The 27,091-nt window shown below is 43.3% G+C and overlaps 1 protein-coding gene across 7 annotated transcripts in view; it reads right to left on the bottom strand.

Annotated features, from left to right (window-relative positions):
- Positions 1–27,091, bottom strand: part of ash1l (ash1 (absent, small, or homeotic)-like (Drosophila)) — a 271,172-nt gene that overhangs the window by 242,362 nt on the left and 1,719 nt on the right. Inside the window, exon 2 of one of the 7 annotated variants that reach the window (XM_068022896.1) lies at positions 8,547–8,641. The exons of 5 other annotated variants lie outside the window; for them this stretch is intronic. The gene's annotated coding sequence lies outside the window, so the exon portion shown is untranslated. Of the gene's footprint in view, positions 1–3,922; positions 3,941–8,546; positions 8,642–27,091 lie in introns of those variants that run through there. One more of the 7 variants, XM_068022897.1, reaches the window with a different exon arrangement.

Below are 27,091 nucleotides of genomic sequence, written 5' to 3'. Positions count from 1 at the left end.
GGTTTGGGGAGGGAATACGCAATTTGATCAAACTGCTCAGGTCAGACTACCTGAAGGTGCTGGGGGATATGGTTCTGGAGGGCCGGGGCGTGCGCCAAAACCTGGAAGGAGCGAGTAGCCATGGTGCACCATAAACTGAGCACATGGGAGCAGCGTTCTCTCTCCACTGTGGACAAGAACCTGCTCATCAGGTGCAAGGCGCTCACGTTATTGCTGTATGTGGCGCAGGTTTGGCCCATACCCCACTCCTGCTTCGTGGCAGTCACCCAAGTCATTTTCCGCTTTATCTGAAGATGCAAAATGGACCGGGTCCGGAGGGACACTATGTTCAAACCTCCGGATAAGGGCGGAAAAAACATACCTAACTTCGCCCTCAACCTGATGACCACCTTCATGTGCTGCTGCATCAAGCTGTGCGTACAGCACCAGTATGCAAACATCAAGTGTCACTACGTGTGGAGGTTCTAGCTGTCCCCGGTGTTGTGATGGATGGGTCCGGTCATATTGCCGCGGAACACTCCATCCAGTTGGACCGTGCCGTAACACCTATCCTTCGTGGAAAAGTTTGTGCAGAAAAACACCAATCCATCAGGTAGTGGTCTGCACGGAATGTCCTCAAGTCCCTATGAGAAAAGGAGATGGTGGATCCTGTTGGATGGTTCCCCGAGCAGACTGCCAAAGTCATTTGGCGGAATGCCTCATCAGCAGAACTTTCAAACAAGTACCAAGATGTGACTTGGCTGGTGGAGAGAAGGGCTCTCCCAGTCAGATCCTTCCTGCACGCCCGGAATCTCACCGCCTCCACACGCTGCCCTTGAAGTGGCTATGGTGGGGAAGAGACTGTTGCCCACCTCTTTCTAGATGTGCCTTTGCAAAGCAGGTGTAGAAAGAGATGCAGTGGTTTTTGTCGAGGTTCATCCCAAGCAGCTCTGTAACACAGGAGCTCGTGCTCTATGGACTGTTCCCAGGGACGCACACCGAGATAAACATCAACTGCTGCTGGAGGGCCATCAATTCGGTGAATGACGCTCTTTGGTCTGCCCGAAACTTACTGGTCTTCCAGTGCAAAGAGCTGTCCATGACCAAGTGTTGCAAACTGGCACACTCCAAGGTCCAGGACTACGTGCTGAGGGACGCACTAAAGCTTGGGGCAGCTGCCGCAAAGGCTCAATGAGGAAAGACCACTGTGTAAGGACCTCCCGCCATAATGAACCAAGGGGCTGGACCCATGGAAAACCCCTCAGGCTGTATACGCCAAATATGGTTTTGCTGTAAAATGTACATGGCATGTAAAATGGAACAGAAGGGTTGTGAGGCAACTCACTCCTGTTTTGAAGAAAACTGATTTCCTTTGCACTTTCTGGAATGTCAACTTGGTGCTGTTTTGAGCTGTTCTGTAATTTTTTTTCCACAGATTTTTAAGAATAAAGTATATTTTTGGGGAAAAAAAGTTCAAAGAAGGCTCACTGAGTTGATTCGTGGGTTTAAGGGGTTGTCTTATGAGGAAAGATTGAATAGATTGGGCATATACTCATTGGAGTTTAGAAGAATGAGAGGTGATCTTATTGAAACATTTACATTTCTGAGGGTAAACGCTGGGAGGATGTTTTTCCTCATGGGGGAAATCTAGAACTAGAGGGCAGTTTCAGAGTAAGGGGTCTCCCATTTGAGACACAGATGAGGAGGAATTTCTTCTCTCAGAATTGGTGTTTGAAATTCTCTACCCCAGAGAGCAGTGGAGGCTGGGTCACTGAATATATATAAGGCTGAGTTAGATTTTTGATCTACAAGGAAGTCAAGGGTTATGCGGGCAGGCAGCAAAGTGGAGTTGAAGTCAAGATTAGATCGGCCATGATCTTATTGAATGGCGGAACAGGCTCGAGGGGCTAAATAGCCAACTTCTGCTCCGATTTATCTTCTTATGTGATGAGGCACAATATAAATACAAGTTCTTTTGTTTTTAAAATATTTTTTGTCTGTCATCAAGATTTGCAGCTGAAGATTTCTGTTTTTACTCTTGCTAATTAGCACCATTATGAAAAGCTTTTCTACTCCACTGTCAGCCCAGTGGATAATGTGCCACCCAGCATGTTATTGGGTCTTACAAACCAGCAAGGTGTCAGCTTCAATCACTATGACAAATCAGCTAATCTTAACCAGGGTTGCCTTGGAATGTTACAGTATCTTTTAGCGATCCTTGGCTGGGGAATCTGGGTTTACCTGTGCTTGAAAGTGCATGTGCAGGTGTATTGGTCAAGGATAGGATCTAAATCTGCTGCGATGGACCACAATTAAATAGTCTGCCGACATTCACTGGCAACGTCCACATGTATAAAATGGTGAGCCGCCAATTGATAGAACTCCAGCACAGGTCAGTCGTCAGAAAAGGAGACAGAATTGGGGTGGGGAGACTTTATGTGTGCATCATGTAGAGGAGGCACATTTTGAAAAAAATGATGCTTGATTAAGACTTAATGAGAACGCAGCTGAAAGGAAGACTCTTCTCTTAGGCAATGATATTCTGGTAAGTAAAATACAGTACAAGACCTTGCTGCAGATCTACCTTACACACAAGCAAAGTCAGGCTGTCAGGATTTAAAGAATTGTATGACGTTATGATGCAATATGCTTTGACCCTGTATAAATAAATTGAATAAATAAAATTACAGATATACAACATAATTGGCTGTCAAAACACTGCGAACCTTCAGCTGACTAACAATAAATGTGGCAAGAAAGTGGAACAAGTATATTTGTTCTTAACCCTTAGGCCCTTCCAAAACAGTATACAATGCTTCACGGCTGTCATTAATGCAGTTACAACATATTATATGGAGCTGGGCCAAAACAGAGGAAAAGCAATGGAGGAACCACTTGTCCAGGATCAGTCTGAGACAAGGCATTCTCAACTGTGAATATTTCACAGAAGGTCTGACCATAGGTGCCGTGCTGCAGCACTAAATTTCTGTTGCTGGATCCTCAGTCAGCTGTCTGCATATGACATCTCCCCAATAAGTCACAGTAAACATCTCTCTCAGTATTTGTTTCTTCTGCAGGACTGATGAAGTTTGCATTAACACAAGTCTGCAGATACTGCCCTCCTTTCCAATAAAAGGAAACTCCAGGAATTAGAAACCCTGTTGAATATTCCATCCACCTCATATTACAATTTCACCTTATTAGGATAACCCAGTAACCCTGCTACTGCAGAAAACAACCTAGAAGCGAAATCTGTGCATTCGTACATCAGCACAAATGATGTATTACAGAACCCAATTTTCAAAGCTATAGATGGTAGTTGGCAGGCGAGGGACAGACATTAAAAGTACTCAAGGAGTTCTTCATGACTCAATATACTTTTTTCACTTCACTACCTTCAGACAGCTCAGGAATGCCTTATTAAAACCCATCATTCAAAGCCATAAACTATACCTCAGACTGCACTGCCGGTTAAATTCCTCCATCATATTTATCTGAGCTGCTCTACTGAATATCACAGTAGGTGTAGACAAAGTAAGCAGCAAAACAAAAGGCACACAGCAATTCTTTGAAGACTTTCAAAATCAGATTTACCGTTGTCATTACAGGAAAAATACTTGTCAATCCACTTCTTGCTCATAATTCATTATTTCAAATTGCGCTAAGCACTAACAATGGCAAAGCTACAGCTGATATCTTTCATGGATTACACCTCAAAACACCCTCTGTACCCTATGCTCTAAAACACCCTGTTATTACTGCTGGGTGTTTTCACAGTTTAAGTGAACACAGTACACTAAAAGAAAATTGACTTACTGAAGCTTTAGCAAGGCCACGACTGGCAATCTGGATATTTGCACCGAGATGCTTTATATCTTATAACTCTGTTCTTATGCAAAGAAATTTTAGGAAATGATTTCAGTTAAGAATAATGTTGACTTACAGAATTTACATACATTATCCACTTGAAGGGTGAAAAATACCGACCAGTCCAATTTCACGTTTGGAGTTGTGCTTGGATAGAGTTCCGAACTACGTCACATTAGCATGAAGTAGTGGTAATGGGAGAAATCAGAGTTAATTAAATTAAGAGCACCACAAAATATTAACACACACTGGCTCAAATGCAATCTTTACCTATTGCAGATCAGATTCCAGGAGTCACAATGTCCTTAAGCTAGCAGACAGAGTTTACGCTACTAAATCCAGCTCCTTAAATTCAATGACAAAATAGCAGGCCTGCAATTATGCCACCACAATAAAGCTAGTAAACGATGGGTGCAGGTTCATGAATGCCAGTCTCCCAGAATGCAACTCAAGCGGGCGCCAGCATAATAGCAGTGCGAGACTGGTCATTAAAGTCACTGGGTGACTGCATGAGAAGCATTTGCCTCAGGCAATTACTACAAGGGCACAGAGGGGATTTTCCCCAAGAATTGTGGATGCAAATCTACATTCCTTATCCTCTCTGTGGAATAACGCAATGGTTTCCACTCTGCAACAAATTTATTACTTGGCAAGTGTTGCGACTTCAAATTTTAAAAAAATTAGAACAATTATAAAAAGTTACAAATTGAGCAAACGGGACAGAACAAGTTCTGGAAATAATTCAAAAAGCAAACTGGCATAAGAAAATTTACAGTGACACAAGACCATCAAAGGAAATTAAATAAAGTCCTTGAAAAATGCAATTCAAGAAATGTATTTTTTCTAAGTGTAAAATGCATCTGCAGGATTCTTTCCTGGTTGCAAACATTTGTAACTGTGCACACAAACACTTGCATCACAATTAAGAAATGTAACGTTTGATGAGAAGTCATACAGTTAAAGATTTGGGGAGAAATATACAGCATTTATAGAGTATTTTATAATCACATTTCTCAGAAGTTTCATGTTCATTGAATTACTTCAAAGTGCAGTTACTGTTTCATAGGCATAATCAAAAGCCAGAATTTGAGCACATATATAATTGCAGGTACCCTTTACAATTTGCCTTGCACCAGAGAGAACCATGAGCCAGAGAGAAATTCACTGAATGTTTCCTTTAATGAGAGGAAACATGGGAAGATGTTACAACACAGAATGTTTACCTGTCTGGTATGTCCACTGACAGTTCTAACATTATCAACTTCAAAAAGAAGCCAGAGGACAAATACACAATTCCATTTTAAAGTTCTGTTTAAAAAAATTTCAGAAAGCCTACATGAATTTATTGAAGAAACACACTGCTCGTTACAGACCATGCAAAAGGAACATGCCAATATCTAAAAGAACAGTCCAATGGGCCAGTACTACAAGAATTAAGTTTGAAGATCCTGCACAGGATTTTTAAAATTCCTGAGGTGATATCATTTTATGTATTGGTGGTAATGAAGCACATGTAAAACTAGGTTCCATAGTCATCCAATTCCAAAAATAAAGATGTTCAATGGAGAACACTGTGAACTTGGATTACAATTTAGCATGAGTCATTAAGTTGGCATTTGTGGTTGAAGGGGCAATTGGAATGACAGACCTTTACAGTCATAATAGTGCAGTGCAATTGGAGGGGCAAAATTATTTCTTTTTTAAACCTGGCTACAGGTTTACGAGGTCTCAGACATGGAAAAGCTACTTAATTAACTGATTAATTTCTTCCAAGAGACATCAGCACAGCTCTACCTTGCAGTAATGATCATATTCTTCACTGTCTAACTAAGAACAGCAGCTGTCCAAGCTACATCAAGGCCTTTCTCAAACGCAGCTGAAGCCCTGCACCACCAAACATACCGCAATCCTCTCCTAATTCATCACCAACATTTGTAATGCTGTACAGTTGACAGCTGTAACGTTCAAGTACTTTAAGTACAACTCTGGGCCAAATACAATTCTATCACTACGTTCCCATAGGTGATTATATAGTAATATCTGAGCCCGTATTTAAAGAGGATTAAACAAAATGTAGTTTATCAATTTTCCTTTCACCAGTTTTCTTCCCCACCCCCCAGCTCCCTTATTTGTTTGCAGCTCCTGAACATACAGGGGATGGGTGGTGGTGCAGCTATCACAAGTCCAATTCTGTCCTCAGCCAACATCCATGCAGGACAATCCTCATGGGCACTAGGAGCTCCTCACACAGCATGATAAGCAGCATATTTCACCTCAAAATAGCAAAGTACATAGCAACCGTCCTTCTGACCACAGCATGGACCTAAACCGGTACTGAACATAATTCGTATCCACTGGAATGTGGAGCTTCAGCAGCAACCACCTGCCTCTCAGCAAACAACCACTAGTTCTCATCCTGTAAGCCAACACCTCATTGCAGCTATTGTCCTTAGTCTCAGAATTCCTTCAGCTATATGACAGGCACCTGCTTTGGCAGAAAGACAATTTATGAACAATGCCAGCCACTATAATTTTCTAGACCTCATGACACACGCATATCATCAAAGACTTAATCCAGGTCTCCATGTAACATATGCTTGCCTAGCTGCTGACTTCCCGCCCAGGATGCCCAGGGATAATGAGTCGGCAAATTAAAATGGTCAGGGAAAATTGCTTTATGTCGAGGTTTTGCCACACACAGTGGTTTAGGCAGAGACCATTGAATCTCTTAAGGGAAAACTGGACAAATATTTGAAACAGAGAAAGATAAAGGGCTATGGAGAGAGAAAGAGCAATTGGGATTAATCTTGGATTGCTCTAGCAGAAAGCCAGCACAGGCAGGATGGGCTACATGGTTGTAAACTTCCATGCTTCGCCATTGTTTTAAAAACACCTGGGTCAAGATTATATGCAAAACATGGTTCCTGCTGTATTCTTTTGACGTTATCATAACATAATGAAATTTCATCTCAAGGTAATCAAACATAAATGGGAACACCATTACCTCCCAGTTCTCCTCTAAGCCACACACCATGCTGACTTGGACATATATCAGCTGTTCCCACATAGTCGCTCGTTCAAAATTCTGGAAGATACTCCCTACCCAACAGCATTGTGGGGTACCTTCACCGCAAGGACTGCAGCAGTTCAAAAAGGCAGCTCACCACCACCTTCTCAAGGGGCAAGCAGGGATGAGCAATTAATGCTGGCTTTGCCAGTAATGCCAACATCCTAAGAACGATTTTTTTTTAATTGTCTTAAGCAGTCTCAAACTTTTAATATCTCTTTCCTCTAATTCTGTCTATTTAAGTTCATTACATACTACTCATGCTTTTATTTGGAAATAAAAGCAACACTAATTAACTGCATTGTCCACAATGATGTGCTCTTTTTAAACTAAAGTCTTAGTGAAGGTTTACATATCCAGAAATAAAAATTAAAATCCTAGTTATTGAAATATTGACAAAGGTCAGGGGCTCATGGTTAGGAACTCTGTGAAACAGAGAGAGCAAGAAAAAGTGTGATGGGTCTTGTTTTCCATCAATTGTGGATAAAGAGCAGGCAAGGTGGGACAATTGAAGTTTAAGGAAAATCTGATTAGAGCAATCACTGTAGTCGTGTCAATTTGAGTGTGTGTGTGTGTGTGTGTGTGTGTGTGTGTGTGTGTGTGTGTGTGAGTGAGTGAGTGAGAGAGAGAGAGAGAGACACACAGTGAGAGAGGAGGAAGAGAGGAGAATATGAGAGTATGTGAGAGTGTAGAGCATTAAGAGGGTGGGGGGTTAAGTTATGATTCAAATGCTGTTCAATTTAATTTCTAAGAAAAAAATCTGACTCATGATTGTGAAAACAATGAAGGAACCAAACAACATGCTATTCTTGAGGACCCATTGTTGTACTTCCACATCAGCAAAGCAAGACAAATTCTACCAATCATTCAGCTGACTCATGGTGAAACCATAGCTGGAAAACCCCAGCACAGAATCATACTGACTATTTGAATTTGCAAATACACATCACTATTTTGTGGTCAGCTTCAATAGTCAACTTTTGTTTTGAATGTGGCTATCAATTTGTATTTCTACATTATGTAATAACAAACAAAATTCAACATAAGTACCCAGGGACTCTTATGGGGTTATTTACAAGTTATTCTGAAACTTAACATTCTGGACCTACCATTTTGTAATTTCTTGGATGCTTGGAGATATCCTGAGGATGTGATAAAGTGTTATAGAAATCAGTTTCTCTTGTATCATGTCCAGACAACTCCTGGGTCTTCAAACTAACAAGAGTTACAAATCTCACTTTTACTGACTAGCAATGGAAAAACTGAGCATAGATTCACTAGGATGTTATCAGAGATGATGGGTCACAACTGTGGGAGAGACTTGAGAGTTTGGAAGATTTTTAATCACTGCAGCCAAGAAGGTTATGGGGTAACCAAATATAGGTCTTCAGGTTTATGACAGAAACTCTCCACCCAACAGCACCTTCACCATGTGGGATGCAGCAGTTCAAGAAGCCACACCAGCTCAAGGGAACTCGTGATGGCAATGTTGATTGCCATGCCAGCAACAACTATATCCCTAGTGAATATTTTATTAAAAATGGGAATATAATTTTTCATTGATTGCTAAGATGGTAACAAAAGGGCAAAAATTTAAGATAATTACAACATAGAGAAAATGAGAAAAAGAAACCTGTAGAGGTTGGTTTGAATGTTGAACTTCTTGCTGTTGCTGAAGCAGAGTCCATAAAAGCCAATTAGATTTGTAAAGGAGGGATACTGGCGCATCTGGGGAGCCAAGAGGAGATTGGGATTAGATTATGTGGCTCAGGTAGAAAAAAAAACAGCATAGATTCGATGGGCCAAATAGCTGCACTGTAGTATTCTACTATTTTATGACCGTTGCAACATACTATTCAGAATTAGACGTCATCAGCTTATCTACTCATACAGCCCTGAAGGTAGTTGTTATAGACAGAGTTCACTGTTAGCTGGACCTAAACTAAAAATGCAAATAACCTTCTAGTTTTACTTCTTGCAAAAGTGAAAATTCTAGAAGAAACTCCAAGTGTGTTCTTGCATACCTGAAGATAGACATTTTGCATTTTTGTAACACATCAAGCATCACAGACCTCTGGCCTTTTCATTCACAAAGCCTGTGCAGAACCAGGTACTGCTTAACAGAATGAGTGGCAGCTCCACAACAACATATGTCAATGAAAAGGATGATGTTTATTCCTTTAGTTAATTGACAGCGTGTCTGGTGGCCTCCATCTAACCTGGAATAGTGGATCTCAGGAATGGGTGTGGGACACAGACATTGAAAAACAATCAAATTAAGGATTTCTTTTTTTTTTTAAAAAAGGACCTTTTGTTTAAAACTATTTGAAGATACAAGAGGGAGAAATATTCCTCCCAACAGTACCCTAACCCGCAGCCTCACAGCTCCAGGGACCCGGGTTCGATTCTGGGTACTGCCTGTGTGGAGTTTGCAAGTTCTCCCTGCGTCTGCGTGGGTTTTCCCCGGGTGCTCCGGTTTCCTCCCACAGCCAAAAGACTTGCAGGTGATAGGTAAATTGGCCGCTGTAAATTGCCCCTAGTGTAGGTAGGTGATAAGGAATATGGGATTACTGTAGGGTTAGTATAAATGGGTGGTTGTTGGTCGGCACAGACTCGGTGGGCCGAAGGGCCTGTTTCAGTGCTGTATCTCTAAATAAAAATAATAAAAATAAAATAAAGTGACTGTTTCCTAGTGCCTCTCCAAAAAGGACAGCCATATCTTTAAATTAGCCAAAGTTACTGTACTCTCAAGTCCATGCACTACTAAAAAATATCTATAAAGCTGGTCAGTGATTACATTCCAATATTGGTTATCACCAGCAAGCACCATAATTTGATTACCTCTCTTAGATCTCGCCTTAACCTTCGCTGCTCTAAGGAGAATTCCAGTTCTCCAATCGCTCATCCCTGGTATCATCCTGGTAAACCTCCTCTGTACCCTCTCCAAGGCCTTGACATCCTGTCATTACCAGGTTTACCCCTCTTGGCTTTTTTTGAAAACGGGCAATCCTCCAGTCTGCCAACACAACTCCATTATCGAAAGAGGATTGAAAGATTGTGCTCAGAGCTTCTTCTATCTCTACCCTGGCTTCCCTAGAATGCATCCCATCAAAACTAGCAAGGTACTTTCGCACCACAAACAGTGTAAGAATTAAGAATTACAAACAGTCAATCAAGGTATTATAGAAAGCAAAATACTGCAGATGCTGGAAATCTGAAATAAAAACAAGAAATGCTGGGAATACTCAGCAGATCTGGCAGCATCTGTGGATAGAGAAGCACAGTTAACATTTCAGGTCAGTGACCCTTCATCAGAACTGGCAAAGGTTAGAAATGTAATAGGTTTTAAGCAAATACAGTGAGGGTGGGGCAACAGATAACAAAAGGGAAGGTGTTGAGAGGACAAGGTCACAGAGAATAACTGACCAGAAGGTCATGGAGCGAAGGCAAACGGTATGTTAATAGTGATGAAAGACAAAGCGTTAGTGTGGAGAGGGTGTTAACTGACAGAAAAATGAACAGCCCTGGCCCAAAGCACTAACATGAAAAAGAGTGGGCAGGCACATGGTTAAAAAAAAATGAATGAAACAAACTAAACAATGAAAAATAAAAAACAAAATAAGAAGGGGGGCCCATTTTGCTCTGAAATTATTGAACTCAATGTTCAGTCAGGGTGCAACGTGCCTAATTGGTAAATGAGATGCTATTCCTCGAGCTTGCATTGATGTTCACTGGAACATTGCAGCAAGCCAAGGTCAGATATGTGGGCATGAGAGCAGGGGGCGGTGTGCTGAAATGGCAAGCAACCGGAAGCTCGGAGTCATGCTTTCAGACTGAGCGGAGGTGTCCCGCAAAGTGGTCACCCAACCTGCTTTTGGTCTCCCCAAAGTACAGACCACCACATTGTGAGCAGCGAACACAGTATACCAAATTGAAAGTACAAGTAAATCGCTGCTTCACCTGAAAGGAGTGTTTGAGGCCTTGGACAGTGAGGAGAGAGGAGGTAAAAGGGCAGGTATTACACCTCCTGCGATTGCATGGGAAGGGGACGAGGTGTTGGGGGTAATAGAAGAGTAGACCAGGGTGTCAAAAAGGGAACGATTCCTTTGGAACGCTGACAGGGAAGGGGAGAGGAAGATGCATTCGCTAGTGGCATCACGCTGGAAGTGGCGGAAATGGCAGAGGATGATCCTTTGGATGTGGAGGCTGATGGGGTGGAAAGTGAGGACAAGGGGCACTTTGTCGCAGTTCTGGGAAGGTAAGGGCTGAGGACAGAGGTGCAGGAAATGGGCCAGACACAATTAAGGGCCCTGTCAACCACAGTAAGGGGGTATCCTTGGTTGAGGGAAGACATATCAGAAGCGCTGTTTTGGAAGGTTGCATCATCAGAGCAACACCTTTTACTTGAAGGTGAGTGGAGTTGAAGACCAAGTTGTTCAATGTGAGAACAAGTTCAACCAGGCGGAGGAAGGTGGTGGTGGATGTGGACTGATTGGGCCTCTGTTCAAAGAAGAAGCGGAGAGCCCTCAAACCGTCCTGGTGGGGGATGGAGGTGTAGAGAGATTGGACGTCCATAATGAAGAGGAGACTGTTGGGGCCAGGAAAATGGAAATTGTCAAATTGACGTAGGGCGTCAAAAGGGGCACGGATGTAGGTGGGAAGAGACCGGAGGGAAGATAGAAGGTGCTCTCTGATATTTTAAGGCACATTAAGCAGGCATTAAAATATGCATAGTATATGCATTGGGCGGCACAGTGGCGCAGTGGTTAGCACCGCAGCCTCACAGCTCCAGGGACCCGGGTTCGATTCTGGGTACTGCCTGTGTGGAGTTTGCAAGTTCTCCCTGTGTCTGCGTGGGTTTTCTCCGGGTACTCCGGTTTCCTCCCACAAGCCAAAAGACTTGCAGGTTGGTAGGTAAATTGGCCATTATAAATTGTCACTAGTATAGGTAGGTGGTAGGGAAATATAGGAACAGGTGGGGATGTTTGGTAGGAATATGGGATTAGTGTAGGATTAGTATAAATGGGTGGTTGATGGTCGGCACAGACTCGGTGGGCCGAAGGGCCTGTTTCAGTGCTGTATCTCTAATCTAATCTAATCTAAGACTGAACATCAAAACTCTCAGCACTGGTCATCTGCAGCTTTAAGCACTTGTGCTAATCATATCCTGGAGACTCCCACAATGGCTTGTGATTAAGAGAGCAAGTAGTAAAGTCATATGGAACAACATTGTCCCAATCTGTGCGGAGTTAGCAGATTTCAACCAGGACAACTACCATTAACCTCAGCACACCTTGTTTAGGGAAGAGAAAGCTGGTCTGGGAAGTGAAGCATTCCACAGAAAACAGTAGTGATACCTGAAGACTTCAGCCAGTAAAGGCCTGCTACCCGAAACCGAAGGGACCTGACATGTGACGGGGTTGGGTCGCTCTTCCCGGTACGGCTTTCGGGTTTGGATTGGGCCGGGTCCAGGTCGGACACACACACAGTAAGTATTACATTTTGCTCGGATGAGAAGTTAAGTTTAATAAGTGTCAAAAGTTGAAAAGCCTACCTAAGCTGGGAGTCCGGGACGTCAAGGTGGGAAACTCCAAGTCTGCACAGTGAGTGTCGCTATGACGTCACCACGCTCATGCTGCAGCTTCCTGCAGATTTGGAATCAGAATGTAGGTAAAGTGAACATTCCGGTGGTCAGGTTGGGCGCGGCAAAAAATGGAGGGACTCGGACCAGTCGGGCTCGGGTCCAATGTGGTTCTGTTGTGTTCGGGTTGGGTTTTTTTTCCTGACCAGAGCAGGCCTTTATCAGCCAGTTTCTTTAACACTATAAAACCTTGATATCAAGACAGCATGTGACTGAGTGTAACAGGGGGAAAACGCTCCACTGGTTGGAGTCATTCCTAGCACAAAGGAAGATAGTTGTGGTTGTTGGAGGCCAATCATCTCAGCCCCAGGACATTGCCGCAGGAGTTCCACAGGATAGTGTCCTAGGCACAACCATCTTCAACTACTTAATCAATAACCTTCCCTCCATCATAAGATCAGAAGTGGGGATGTCCACTGATGATTGCACAGTGTTCAGTAGAATTCACAACTCCTCAGATACTGAAGCAGTCCATGCCCAGATGCAGCAAGACCTGGACAACATTCAGGCTTGGGCAAGTAACATTCGCACCACACAAGTGCCAGGCAATGACCACCTCAAAGAAGAGAGAACCTAACCATCTCCCCTTGCTGTTCAACGGCATTAGCATTGCTAAATCCCCCATTATCAATATCCTGGGAGGTTACCACTGACCAGAAACTGAACTGGACCAGTGACAGAAATACTGTGGCTACAAAAGCAGGTCCGAGGATGGGAATTCTGCAGTGAGTCACCACCTCCTGACTCCCCAATGCCTGTCCACCATCTACAAGGCACAAGTCAGGAATGTGATGGAATACTCTCCACTTGCCGGGATGAGTGTGGCTCCAACAATAGTCAAGAAGCTTGACATCATCTAGGGCAAAGCAGCCTGCTTGATCAGCACCCCATCTACCACCTTAAACAGTCACTCCCTCCAGCACCAATGCACAGCTGCAGTAGTGTGTACCATCGACAAGATGCACTGCAGCAACTCACCATGCCTCCTTCGACAGCACCTTCCAAACCTGCAACCTCTTCCAAGTAGAGGGACATGGACAGCAGACGCATTGGAACATCACCATCTGCAAGATCCCCTCCAAGCCATACACCGTTTGACTTGGAAATAGATCATCGTTCCTTCGCCATCACTGGATTAAAATTCTGGAACTCCCTCCCTAGCAGCATTGTGGGCTGCAGCAGTTCAAGAAGGCAGCTCACTACCGCCTTCTCAAGGGCAACTAGGGATCAGCAAAACATGCTGGCCTTGCCAGCAATGCCCACAACCCATGAAACGAATTAAAAAAACAGCAGTCAGCATTGGCCAATCAAGGTTTGGGATGCTGTAGCACACCCAACAGCTTCACTGCAAGTTACAGAACAAGAACGGTCAAGAACTGTGCAGTTAACATTTGAGGCTGCAATTCCAACAGCCTTTGTATGGATTTAAAAAGGTAAAGAGGGAGATCCATAAGTTTCCCCCACTTTGATTCTTTTGAATCATAGGACCAGAGAAATCCCCATAGCCCTTCATAAGAACACAACACAGGAAACAGGAGCAAAAATAGACCATACGGCCCATCGAGCCTGCTCAGTCATTCAATGCAATCATAGCTGATCTTGGGCTTCAACTCCACTTTCCTGCCTGCTCCCCATATCCTTTGATTCCCTGCAAGACCAAAAATCTATCTATCTATCCCAACCTTAAATGTATTCAATGATGGAGCATCCACAACCCTCTGGGGTAGAGAATTCCAAAGATTCACAATCCTTTGAGTGAAGTAATTTCTCATCGCAGTCTAATAACCCTCAACAAGTTTTCTATGAACACAGGATTAGTATCCAGAAATGTATCTATTTCTGTCTTGAACATGCTCAATGATTGAGCTTCCAACAGCCCCCTGGTGTCGAGAATTCCACAGATTCACCACTCTGAGAAAAGAAATTCCTCCTCATCTTAATCTAATAATCCTCAACAAGTTTTCTGTGAACACAGCAAAACAGCAGCGACACTGTTAGGGCAAAAGAATGATAGCTCTCAACTGTAAAAAAAAACTAGAAACCAATACCAACTACCAGCAAGGAATTTCCCTCCCCAATGGCATCATTGGAACATATCCCCATCGTTTCAATAAAATTGTTCATCTTCCTGTGGCATCAGAGAAGCTGCTGAAATGAGGATTATTCAGCAATTTGTAAGGGAAATGTCAAAATGAAATGCAAGTATATTACACTGAAAACATGTGCTCACCAATAGATTCTCCATGACAAAAATAATCTTGCAGCATTTTTGGTTGTTTTTTCACCAAGTTTTCTAGTTCTACTGTCTTCTCAAACATCTGCAACTTAACTCTGCTTATTCCCTGTTTTGAAAGGAGGCCACAAGACTGAAATGAAAACTACTTTGCTAAGCTAAATCAGGAGACTGCGTAGCCGTGTGTACTGATAACTATGATTATGCATAAATAAGTTTATTAAAATAGCTGAATCCATTACAGTTATTTCAACATTTATCAGACAGCAACACAGGCCTATTTTGAGCCACAATGTATGTATTTTTTTAAATCTACAAATGCTCAATGGATCCCTGTCTAAGGTCATGTTAGTTATGGTGATGCTGATGTGCAATAGTTTAAGGGCCACTATTTTACTTGCACAGCTTCTAAATCAGTTTAACATCTCATTCCCTTTGGAAGCACAGGTTTCACATGCGAATCAAAGCACTCCAGTAGATAAAGTCAATTATATTTTTAATCATAACTAAACTGAGCTTTTTCTGCTGTCCTCTTAAGTAAAATGGAGACCCCCCACCCCAGTCATTTGAAACTGCACCAGATAATACTGGTACATCCCTAGAACCCTGAGTGAACATATTCAACTAATATGCACAGGATCAAAAACATGCGTTATAGCTTTAAAAATTAAAATCTCTAAACAGACAGAACAATGGAAAATAAAGCAACCCTCTGCCAACCATAAACAGCAACCCAGTTATGAAGATGCTAGTCAGTAGCTTCTGTTCTATAATTTTCTAACACTCTTGCCACATCAACATAAAACTGAGCATTGCTCATAAAAGTCCCTATGCAGAATGGGTGCTGACGGAGAGGGTCTTGCAGAAATTATTACAGCCTCAGAAATGCAACAAGTACACACCTTCAGTGTTCACAAATTTCTTGAAAGCCTAAAGAAAAACAAGTAGGATCTCCCTAGAAGCTATTGACTGTAAAAAAGACAAGTTTTAAAGTTCAATACAAAGCCAAGTTTTTTTTTATTACTCTATTATTTTACAAAAAGCCCTTTAACCCACCATTCACTGCCTGCCTCTCCATATGCCTCTATTTTGCTCATGAGGATAGAATGGTCCACCACCTGGATTTCTCCACAACGAACATGAGCAAAGGCACACTACTGATGATTTCCCACTCCCACCTCCTGTAAAATAGAGCAGCGTCCCACAGTATGACACTCTATCGGATGAGCCAACAACCAACAAAACCAAAGCTTGTTCCAAATAGTGTAGCAGTTAAATAATTTTACACAAGATTCAATAGGAATCCAGCATTTTGTTGATAGAAATACCACACTACGCAATTTCCTCCACTTTAACAACCTACCTGATTCATGACCTGAACTTTAAACCATTCATTGGGATCAAGAAGAGTTTCTTCAAGACAAAAATGTCACATGACAAATCTGTAGCTGCTTCACTAGTTTTTATGGCCTGTCAATCAAGTCAGATGGATAAAACGAAGTGCTTGATAAATGTCCCGAACCACTCACATGGTTTGCAGGATGACCATCTGTGAAGCAACCCACTGTCTGCTGAAGTTGAAGCTACAGTTTGAAGACAAACTATAACTTATGGCCAAGAATTTGTCAAACCTCAATTTTTGATATCAAAATACAGTGAAAGCTTATCCATCTCGACAATGTCACACATTTTCACTCCCTCCAGTCATACCCACTCACCACTAAGCTTCTTAGCTATTTTCAATAACACAAGGTATCTTGTATATATAAAAAAAGACAAAGTATATTGTAAAGCTACAAAATATTCAAGTGTTCACCTACATTTCACTCATGTAAACCTCCTATACCTATGTCACATAATCCTAAGCATTCATTATTCAACCTGTACAGCATTTATTTACTGAGATTGGTCAATATTTAAGGAAAAGGTGTTGTATCAGACCCCAGCATGCCGAGTAGCTTCTTCTTTTTCCAAGCTGTAAACATCTCGTGACCAATAACTTGTTTCCAGGCCTATGCCACTGTTATTGCACCAGCTCCAAGATGCCACACACAGCAATACAGGATGACTATTTTGTCAAATGTCCTCCTTTTATGGGGAAGAGCCTTATCGCCACTTCGTGCCTGCCACAACAGCATTCCTGAAACTAGCGGTCAGCAATGAAGTTTCCAATTTGGATCTCTATCATTTGGTGCTGTAGTCATCACATGATCATTCAGCCCATTTGATTTCCCATCCTACCATCTCCCTACTGCAGCATCCTCGCATAGGCCTGGAAACAAGTTGAGATGTTTACAACTTGGAAAAAGAAACTACTCGGCATGCTGGGGTCTAATACAACACCTTTTCCTTAAATATCGACCAATCTCACTAAATAAATGCTGTACATCACCTGGCAACTCCTTCCAGAGTCATAGAGTTATAGAAGGAAACCATTCAGCCCATCAAGTCCATGCCGGCTCTACAGAGCAATCCAATCTCCCACTCTATCCCTGTAAGTGCCCATCCAATTTCCTTTCAAAACTATTCATCTTCCACCACCCTCGTAGGCATCAAGTTCCAGGTCATTACCACTCCCTGTGTAAAAAATTCATCCTCACATCCCCCCTGCACCTCTTGCCCAAAACCTTAAAATCTGTGTCCCCTAGTCCTTGAACCATCAGCCAATGAATACAGCTTTACTTTGTCTAACTTATCCAAACCTGTCAGAATCTTGTATATCATCTGTGCAAAGAAATACATCCTGATGATCCTGTGTCCTGCTGCCCTGGCATATCAGAAAAATGTTTCAGGTTTGCTTCATCTATCCCATTAAGTATCTCATACATCTCAAGGTCCCTAGGGATGTCTCTTTGAGACTGAAGAGCCCTAGCTTATCTAGTTGCTGCACTTAACTCATAAAATAATGTTAAAGATAGCCTCCGCCTTCCCCTTCGTAATAATAAACCAAGTTCGAATATCAAGCTGTCCCTGAACATAGACCCCACAACTATCTTTTTGCACCCATTGATTTTCCCTACTGCCTCTACTGCTGTTTATGAAGAGTCACATTTGATGAGAGCTTACAAGGTTCAGGTAAATTTACAGCACCAAGTACAGGTGGGCAAGCCCTAGAAGCCAAGTTCCTATTTCAAGGGGAGCTTACAATCAGAAGGATGCAGCATAATGGAGTGCCAAAGCATGGCAACATTATGATACAGGTTCAAACCCCAATACCACTGTGTTTATTTATAATTTTAGTCATGTCACTGTATAGAAACTGCAAGTGAAGCTCAGGCACTCTTCAAGGTCTGGGAGTAAGCTGTCTTAATGTGGTTGCCACACTTAGTGAACTCATATTACACCACAGGGGCCACTTTGGTCCATCGTTCCTTCAGCTGTGGCCCAGGACCAAAATAGTGTTTCAGGTACCTCTGGGTCGCCATTAATTTCCAGCAGTTTAGGAACATAGGAAATAGGAGCAGGGGTAGGCCATTTAGCCCCTTCATCCACCATTCAACTAAGAGGGAGGAGGTGCTGGAAATTTTGAAAGACATGAGGACAGATATGTCCCCGGGGCCAGACGGGATATACCCAAGGATATTACGGGAAGCGAGGGAAGAGACTGCCGCGCCTTTGGCGATGATCTTTGCGTCCTCACTGTCCACTGGAGTAGTACCAGATGATTGGAGGGTGGCAAATGTTATTCCCTTGTTCAAGAAAGGGAATAGGGATAACCCTGGGAATTATAGACCAGTCAGTCTTACGTCGGTAGTGGGCAAATTATTGGAGAGGATTCTGAGAGACAGGATTTATGATTATTTGGAAAAGCATAGTTTGATTAGAGACAGTCAGCATGGCTTTGTGAGGGGCAGGTCATGCCTCACAAGCCTTATTGAATTATTTGAAGATGTGACAAAACACGTTGATGAAGGAAGAGCAGTGGATGTGGTGTATATGGATTTTAGCAAGGCGTTTGATAAGGTTCCCCATGGTAGGCTCATTTAGAAAGTAAGGAGGCATGGGATACAGGGAAGGTTGGCTGTCTGGATACAGAATTGGCTGGCCCATAGAAGACAGAGGGTGGTAGTAGATGGAAACTATTCAGCCTGGAGCTCGGTGATCAGTGGTGTTCCGCAGGGATCTGTTCTGGGACCTCTGCTCTTTGTGATTTTTATAAATGACTTGGATGAGGAAGTGGAAGGCTGGGTTAGCAAGTTTGCCGATGACACGAAGGTTGCTGGAGTTGTGGATAGTGTGGAAGGCTGTTGTAGGTTGCAACGGGACATTGACAGGATGCAGAGCTGGGCTGAGAAGTGGCAGATGGAGTTCAACCTGGAAAAGTGTGAAGTGATTCATTTTGGAAGGTCGAATTTGAATGCAGAATACAGGCTTAAAGACAGGATCCTTGGTAGTGTGGAGGAACAGAGGGATCTTGGGGTCCATGTCCATAGATCGCTCAAAGTTGCCACCCAAGTTGATAGGGTTGTTAAGAAAGCATATGGTGTGTTGGCTTTCATTAACAGGGGGATTGAGTTTAAGAGCCGCGAGGTTATGCTGCAGCTCTATAAAGCCCTGGTTAGACCACACTTGGAATATTGTGTTCAGTTCTGGTCGCCTCATTATAGGAAGGATGTGGAAGCTTTAGAGAGGGTGCAGAGGAGATTTACCAGGATGCTGCCCGGACTGGAGGGCATGTCTTACGAAGAAAAGTTGAGGGCGCTAGGGCTTTTTTCATTGGAGCGAAGAAGGACGAGAGGTGACTCGACAGAGGGGGACAAGATGATGAGAGGCATAGATCGAGTGGATAGCCAGAGACTTTTTCCCAGGGCGGAAAGGGCTATCACCAGGGGGCATAATTTTAAGGTGATTGGAGGAAGGTTTCGGGGAGATGTCAGAGGTAGGTTCTTTACACAGAGTGCGGTGGGTGCGTGGAATGCACTGCCAGCGGTGGTAGTAGAAGCAGATACATTAGGGACATTTAAGCGACTCTTGGATAGGTACATGGATGATAGTAGTATGAAGGGTATGTAGGTAGTTTGATCCTAGGTTAAAGGTTCGGCACAACATTGTGGGCCGAAGGGCCTGTACTGTGCTGTACTGTTACATGTTCTATCATAGCTGATCCTCTACCCCAACAACATTTTCCCGCACTATCCCCATATTCCTGGATATTGATCTCTGTCTTCTACCTATTCAATGACTGAGCCTCCACAGCCCTCTGGGGCAGAGAATTCCACAGATTCACACCCTCAGAGTGAAGAAATGCCTCCTCATCTCAGTCCTAAATGGCCGACTTCTTATTCTGAGATTCTGATTCAAGACCCGCCCAGCCAGGGGAAACATCCTTCCTGCATCAACCCCGTCGAACCCTATAAGAATTTTGTATGCTTCAACGAGATCACCTCTCATTCTTCTAAACTCTAGAGAATACAGACCCAGTCTCCTCAATCTCTCCTTCTTGGATAATCCCACCATCCCAGGAATGTGTCTAGTAAACCTTCGTAGCGCTTCCTCTATGTGGAACATTGACAGAGCAGAGAATAAGTACAGTTCTCAGCCAAAAAAAGCATGGGGAATGTTTCCAGAAGACAGGCTTTATCACCATATTTGCAGATCATAGAGTTACCATTTTAATAGAATGAATAACTGGTTCTATCATTCCCACACATCCCCACTCCCCCTCCATCCCAATCAGCTGTCGGGGAATAAAAACAAGAAATGCTGGAAACACTCAGCAGGTCTGGCAGCATCTGTGGAGAGAGAAGCAGAGTTAACGTTTCAGGCCAGCGACCCTTCTGTTCTGAAGAAGGGTCACTGACCTGAAACGTTAACACTGCTTCTCTCTCCACAGATGCTGCCAGACCTGCTGAGTGTTTCCAGCATTTCTTGTTTTTATTTCAGATTTCCAGCATCTGCAGTATTTTGCTTTTAACTGACCTAATCTGACCTAAGCATGACTGAAATCAGGAGCTGGTCAAGTAGGGAATTCTATACAGAGAAATGCATCCATCACTCTGTATTGTTTATTTTATTTATAGATACAGCACTGAAACAGGCCCTTCGGCCCACCGAGTCAGTGCCGCCCAACAACCACCCATTTATACTAATCCTTCATTAATCCCATATTCCCAAGTACATCCCCACCATTCTCCTACCACCTACCTACACTAGGGGCAATTTACAATGGCCAATTTACCTATCAACCTGCAAGTCTTTGGCTGTGGGAGGAAACTGGAGCACCCGGCGGAAACCCACAAGGTCACAGGGAGAACTTGCAAACTCCACACAGACAGTACCTAGAACTGAACCCGGGTCGCTGGAGCTGAGAGACTGCGGTGCTAACCACTACGCCACTGTGCCTCCCATTGTAGCATGCTTTGCAGCACTGTGGGCAGTTTAAGAGCAAGACACTGCTTGGGGTCGTGGAGTCCTACAAAAGTTACCCTAGCAATTGTTCCAGGGTAGACTATCTGCAGTTGCTAGTTCGCCTAACATTGGAGCAAGATTAAACTGGGAAATGCCAAAGCGCTTCACAACTAAACAACTAGTTTTATCGTGCAGTACTGTTATTGTGTAGGCAAATGCAGCAGCCTATTTGTGTACAGCAAGGCCCCACAAACAGCACTCCAGACAAATGACCAGTTAATGTGTTTTTGCTAACACTGAAGGAGGAACGTCAGCCAGGACACTAGGAAAACTGTGTTTTTCTTTGAATAGTAGCATAGGATCTTTTACATCCACCTGAACCACAATACAAACAAACTGCACCTCAGTTTCACATGGGACCTGAATCATAATACAGGTAGACTGCACGTCAATTTGGCATAGCACCTGAACCACAATACAGGCAGACCGTACCATAGTTTCACATGGGACCTGAACCACAATACAGGCTGACCACACCATAGCTTCACGTGGGACCTGAACCACAATACAGGCAGACCGCACCATAGTTTCACGTGGGACCTGAACCACAACACAGGCAGACCGCACCATAGTTTCACGTGGGACCTGAACCACAACACAGCCCCACCATGATTTCACGTGGCACCTGAACTACAATACAGGGCAGACCACACCTCAGTTTCATATGGCACCTAAACCAGAGTACAGGCAGACTGTACCTCAGCTACAACACTGGCATCTACCTGGCAATGTGGAAAATTGCCCAGGTATGTCCTGTGCACAAAAAGTAGGACAAATCCATCCCAGCCAACTACCGCCATATCACTCTACTCTCAATCATCAGCAAAGTGATGGAAGGGGTCGTCAACTGTGCTATCAAGCAGCACTTTCTCAGCAATAACCTGCTCAGTGACGCTCAGTTTTAGTTCCACTAGGGCCACTCGGTTCCTGACCTCATTACAGCTTTGGTCCAAACACGGGCAAAAGAACTCCAGAGATGAGGCGAGAGTGACTGCCCTTGATATTAAGGCAGCATTTGACAAAATATGGCATCAAGGAGCCCTCGCAAAACTGGATGAGAATCAGGGGGAAAACTCTAGTTGGAGTCATACCTAGTGCAAAGGAAGATGGTTGTAGTTGTTGGAGGTCAATCATCTCAGTTCCAGGACATCACTGCAGGAGTTCCTCAGGGTAGTGTCCTAGGCCCAACCATCTTCAGCCGCTTCATCAATGACCTTCCCTCCATAAGGTCAGAAGTGGGGATGTTAGCTGATGGCTGTAAATGTTCAGTACCATTCACGACTCCTCAGATACTGTAGCAGCCCACGTCCATATCAGAGACCTGAACAACATCCAGACTTGGACTGATAAGTGGCAATTAACATTCGCGTCACACAAGTGCCAGGCAATGACCATCCCAAACAAGAGAAAATCTAACCATCTCCCCTTGACTTTCAATGGCATTACCATCACTGAATCTCCCACTATCAACATTCCAGGGATCACCACTGATCAGAAACTGAACTGGACCAACCACATAAATGCTGTGGCTACAAGAGCAGGTCAGAAGCTGCGAATTCTGTGGTGAGTAACTCACCTCCTGTCTCCCCAAAGCCTGTCCGCCATCTACAAGGCACAAGTCAGTAGTGTGATGGAATGCTCTCCACTTGCCTGGATGGGTGCAGCTCCAACACTCGAAGCTGGACACCAACCAGGACAAAGCAGCCACCTTGATTGGCACCCCATCCAACACTTACATTCACTCCCTCCACCACCGACACACAGTAGCAGAAGTGAGTACCATCTACAAGATACACTGCAGTAACTCACCAAGGCTCCTTCAACGACACCTCCCAAACCCACGACCTCCACCACCTTGAAGAAGGGCAGCAGTTGCAATGGGAACACCACCACCTGCAAGCTCCCCTCCAACCCACACACCATCCTGACTTGGAACAATATCGCCATTCCTTCACTGTCGCCGGGTCAAAATCCTGGAATTCTGGAACTCCTTTGTGAACAGCACTGTTGGTGTACCTACACCCCAAGGACTGCAGCGGTTTGAGAAGGCAGCTCACCACCACTTTCTCAAGGGCAATTAGGGATGGCAATAAATGCTGGCCTAGCCAGCGACGCTCACATCCCATCAACGAATTTTTTTTAAAGTTCAATGTTGCACCTGAACCACAATAGAGATAGACCACACCACAGTTCAATGTCACACCTGAACCACAATACAGGCAGTCCACACCCAAGTTTCATGTCACACCTAAACCAGAATACAAGCAGACTGCACCTCAGTTTCACATGGCACCTGACCCACAATACAGGCAGATCGCACCTCAGTTTCACATGGCAACTGAACCACAATAAAAGAAGATTGCACCTCAGTTTCACATGGCACCTGACCTACAATACAAGCAGATCGCACCTCAGTTTCACATGGCAACAGAACCACAATACAAGCAGATCACACCTCAGTTTCACATGGCAACTGAACCACAATACAAGCAGATCGCACCTCAGTTTCACATGGCACCTGACCTACAATACAAGCAGATCGCACCTCAGTTTCACATGGCACCTGACCTAAAATACAAGCAGATCGCACCTCAGTTTCACATTGGCAACTGAACCACAATACAAGCAGATCACACCTCAGTTTCACATGGCAACTGAACCACAATACAAGCAGATCGCACCTCAGTTTCACATGGCACCTGACCTACAATACAAGCAGATCGCACCTCAGTTTCACATGGCACCTGACCTACAATACAAGCAGATCGCACCTCAGTTTCACATTGGCAACTGAACCACAATACAAGCAGATCACACCTCAGTTTCACATGGCAACTGAACCACAATACAAGCAGATCGCACCTCAGTTTCACATGGCACCTGACCTACAATACAAGCAGATCGCACCTCAGTTTCACATGGCAACTGAACCACAATACAGGCAGATGGCACCTCAGTTTCACATGGCACCTCAGTTTCACATGGCAACTGAACCACAATACAGGCAGATGGCACCTCAGTTTCACATGGCACCTCAGTTTCACATGGCACCTGACCTACAATACAAGCAGATCGCACCTCAGTTTCACATGGCAACTGAACCACAATACAAGCAGATGGCACCTCAGTTTCACATGGCAACTGAACCACAATACAGGCAGATGGCACCTCAGTTTCACATGGCAACTGAACTACAATACAGGCAGATCGTACTCAGTTTCACATGGCACCTGACCCACAATACAAGCAGATCACACCTCAGTTTCACATGGCAACTGAACCACAATACAAGCAGATCGCACCTCAGTTTCACATGGCAACTGAACCACAATACAGGCAGATGGCACCTCAGTTTCACATGGCAACTGAACCACAATACAGGCAGATCGCACTCAGTTTCACATGGCACCTGAACCACAATACAGGCAGATGGCACTCAGTTTCACATGGCAACTGAACCACAATACAGGCAGATGGCACTCAGTTTCACATGGCACCTGAACCACAATACAGGCAGATGGCACCTCAGTTTCACATGGCAACTGAACCACAATACAGGCAGATCGCACTCAGTTTCACATGGCACCTGAACCACAATACAGGCAGATGGCACCTCAGTTTCACATGGCAACTGAACCACAATACAGGCAGATGGCACTCAGTTTCACATGGCACCTGAACCACAATACAGGCAGATGGCACCTCAGTTTCACATGGCAACTGAACCACAATACAGGCAGATGGCACCTCAGTATCATGTCACACCTGAAAGAGGATTCTTCCAGCAATGCAACACTGCCCTACTGCCACACTGATGTACTAGTCCAGATCATGTACTCGCAACCTGTTGATTGTCCTCAAAGGCACGAAAATACACAGCCCCATTTCCTACATTACCACTGTGACTACACTTCAAAAATACTTACTTGACTGTAAAGCGTCTTGTGACGTCCTGAAGTTTTGAAAGGTGCTGCATAATGCAAGTTCTTTCTCTTCACACCCATCAGTATCTGATATAATGTACACATCAAAACTTACAGACTGACATGGCAGACAAGATTATCTACCACATAATCGCCATAAAGATCAACAGACTAAACAGAGATTTCAATGAGATTTTTTGATGTCTGTTCCCATGCAAATTCATCATTTACTCAATTGCCAATTTTTATGGAATCTATGCTCCAAATTTCACAAAAAGGAAAACCTTCCACATTGCCCTCACTTTTAAAAACAGGCAAAAACAGAATTAAACCAGCTTTTACTTTAAGACTTAGTGAAACTTTGTAATACATCTCCTGTCAGGGAAAAATATGTTCTTTAAAAATAATATGTAGCCAGTCGTGTTCTCTCTCTCTCATTCAAATATTATTTTAAGTGAAAAAGATTAAGGGTCAACTATTTCACTTTCATTGATGCCGGAGGTGATGTCATTGTTGATGAATGTAAATACTTGTAATTTGAACTTATAGCCTTCAGTGCAACAAGCAATCAGGATATTAACCTTACTGTATTACATGAACCCAACTGTCACTAATATCTAAGATTAAAGATGTTTTGGGAAGTAGAATGTTACAATAAAAGTCATCTTCCAAGCATAGCTACTTTTCACTAGAAACTTCTAAAATAAAAATCAGAACCTTTCCATCGTTTCATCTATGCTATAACCTCAAAATGGTATATTTACTTTTCATCCATACTGTATTTCTGGCATGATAGGTGATAAACACACTTAAAACATCAAGAGTATAAGTCAACTTTTCTCAGTAAGACATGAATTCAAGTTAACATTTACCACCAGGTTTGTGGAATATGGACATACAACATATACAGGTAGATGCTTACTGGCTTGGAAACCATGTCATCAGTCAGCTTATTACAAATTTACAAGTAAGCTAGTGTTAATAGTTTTCATAGCAAAATAGACATCTCTATTAGAAATTCTATATACACATTCACACATACATGAACACAGTCCAAAATTGGTACCTTCCCAAATATTAATTATGGTTTTTCTAATAATGAGTCACAAACACAAACCTACATGCATATCTCATTGAGTCAGGGTTCACCAGATGTTAAATTAGGCATGTCATAATAGTTCAAACATTGCTTCTGCTGAACTGGGACTCAGGGTCCCAGAACACAATTTTAAATACACATTCTTGCTACTTGAACAAGGCTGTACCAAACACCCAACAACACTTTGATGCATGATCTGAATAGATTCACTTCACAAGAGTCTGTGCATTGTCTGTCAGAAGTGTAAGCACCTGAAAGCTTTCACAAGACTCCTGACAATTTTTGAAGTGGCGCAGGGAGTATTTGGGTCAATTGCTTCACCCTGGTTGCATTTTGAGCTGTCAGAAGCCTTGGAAAAAGGCAGGTTTCAACAAAGGCCTCTCATTTCCTTTCACTTTCAGGAAGGTGGATTCTTTTTGCTTTTCCTAGAAACGTACCTGAAGGCTTGAAAAGCACCACTTGAGGTTAAATGAAGTTGTAAGATCACATTAAGATTGGGGATTATAAAACCACATTCATCCAAAATGAAAATGCTTCCGTCAACAGCTGGCTTTGTGAATTTTTAAAGTTATAGCACACATGCACAGTGATGCCTCACTTTAGCTAACTTAATGCATCAAATCATTTTCGGCTTCACATCATAATCTCTTAAAACAGCATTCAACAAAGACTGAACGAAACCAGGCCATTTGGAGAAATCTAAAAAACAATCGATTGGCCTTCCCTTTAAGTCACGGTAACAACATCAGAAAGCAACTACTTCTTTCTTCGACAGCAACATACAGCACTAACTTAAGTTACTCTGAAACAGTCTGTCTACTTACTTAACGCCAGACGTATAGTGAAAGTAATGCCAAGAATCTATTTATAATTA

The sequence above is a fragment of the Heterodontus francisci genome, chromosome 46, assembly GCF_036365525.1.
Source record: "Heterodontus francisci isolate sHetFra1 chromosome 46, sHetFra1.hap1, whole genome shotgun sequence".
Taxonomy (NCBI): domain Eukaryota; kingdom Metazoa; phylum Chordata; class Chondrichthyes; order Heterodontiformes; family Heterodontidae; genus Heterodontus; species Heterodontus francisci.
Note: the sequence above shows the minus strand (reverse complement) of the source record. Positions and strands in the feature narration are given on the sequence as shown.